Below are 2,155 nucleotides of genomic sequence, written 5' to 3' on the forward strand. Positions count from 1 at the left end.
CTTCATTATGCATTTTTTGGCCCCTGCGACTTATACTCCGGTGCGACTTATAGTCCGAAAAATACGGTACATGACGTTATGAGAAAACACAGAAAAGAAGAAAATAAGGTTGATTTGAAAAAAATAGGAAGCCACCAAACTAAATGATTAAAACAGATTTTTTTCATGTTTTGTTCATTCAAAAAAAAAACTTGAACTAAAAGATTTGAAAGATACTCCGGGTTTTTCTGTGGAGTTTGATTGTTAAAATGGAAATCTTGCTGTTGATTGTAGAGAAGAATCAATTTCTCCAGATTTTACCGATCTTTTATCAAGAGTTTATTACTTCAACTTTCTGCTTTTTGGCATCTGCTGGACAGACTTGATTCATCCAATTTTTCTCCACAAAATTTTGATATACAAAAAGAAAAGACTCCAATAAAACATTTGTTTTTGTTTTCCAGTGGTTCTTTTTCCTGACTTTGCTCTTCCTGAGGCACCACCTGCTGCCTGCCAAGGGACACTACGTGTGAGTCTAATGACAGGAAAAACATGGTGCTATAAAAAAAGAAAGAAAGAAAAAAATTAAACTTAAGGAAAAAAAACAAATTGACTAATAAGATGAGATTAATAAAATACTGATAGGTATGTATCTACCACAGATGTTTGTGAAAATATTGACTCATTATAAAATGTTGGCATGCATTGACAGCTATCAATTCAGGGTGGAAATACTCTAAATATGAGGCTATCTAGGGGAAACTTTTATAGCCTAAACCAAAAAAACTTAAAGAAACATTTAAAATATAATTTGTATTCATTTTTTTTACTCAAATTGGTATAAATTTCAACAGTATAGATTTTGCTGTTATTACTTATAGAAGGCAATCAAAGAAAGGTTTCTCACATTAGTACTTCTTACAACAGTTCAGTTTGTGCTGTGCATGCAGTAGCTGTCAAACTTGCCCCTTGTAACTGGATAAATTTTATTTTAGAGCAATAAATGGCAAAAGTTTACATCCATCCATTTTCTAACCATTTAGTCCCTTTGAAGGAGCCTAACCCACCCCTCACAGGCAAAGGCAGAATACACCCTGGACAGGTTGCTAGTCTGTCGCAAGGCCTCAATCACACATCCATACACACCAGGGGGAAATCTGGAGTAACTGGTTAAACTGGTTTATGGAATATGTTTAGTTTGTACATTGAATATTTAGATCTAATCTAAATATTCAATGTACAAACTAAACATTTTCATTTCATTAAATATTTATTTAAGCTAAATGATAATTTAGCTAAATATTTAGTTAGTAAACGTGACATGTATAAATATACTGCTCACAAAAATTAAAGGAGCACTTTAAAGAAACACATTAGACACATCAGGGGCCCGTTTCAAGAAGCAGGTTTTGTTGGAACTCTGAGTTCGTGAACTCCAAATTCGGCAAAACTCTGAGTTTTCGGTTCCAGAAAGAGGGATAACTCAAACCCGGGAAAGTGGGCGAAACCAAGCCCGTTCCAAGAAGCGGGTTAAGATGAACTCAGAATCAATCACTATGGTAACTGAGTCTGTGAACGAAACCTGGTCGGTAGCAGGTTTTCTTCAGGAAACTTAGAGTTTTCTGCGGTCTCCGCCCCTTTTTAAAGTGAAGGATGTTCAAATATGAGTTCATCATTAACATTTAGAGAACATTCACGTTAGAGACGTCACGTTTTCACCACGCAGAAACCAAAATGACATTTTCATTCTTAGAGGATCATGTAGAGAGGAGGCTGATTAATCCAGAGGAAATGTTATTTACGTCGGTAGAGGATTTGGAGGACACGAGTCGACTGACTGCAGTTTCCTGATTCATTTTTATTTCAGAGATATTATAAATAGTGAGTTTTTCCAGGGACTCGCTATTAAAAAAATACAGTTTTCTTTTCCTTATTTTAGACCCTTAACAATGGGAATTAAGGAATGTCAAACACCGGAGAAGGATGTGTACTTATCCACCGTCCGGTCTTTGTGTCAGACATTAGCTCAATTGATAGCAACGCTGCCTCCCACTGCAGAGGTAGCGAGTTCGACTCCCGGCTACGGAGAGTTATTTTTACGTTTAAAAAAATTCGGCGAATATTTTTTTAAGTCTTGAGAATTAAAATTAAATAAATACTTTTTTAACATATGCCA

The sequence above is a fragment of the Oryzias melastigma genome, linkage group LG11 (assembly GCF_002922805.2).
Source record: "Oryzias melastigma strain HK-1 linkage group LG11, ASM292280v2, whole genome shotgun sequence".
In the NCBI taxonomy this organism is placed as follows: Eukaryota; Metazoa; Chordata; class Actinopteri; order Beloniformes; family Adrianichthyidae; genus Oryzias; species Oryzias melastigma.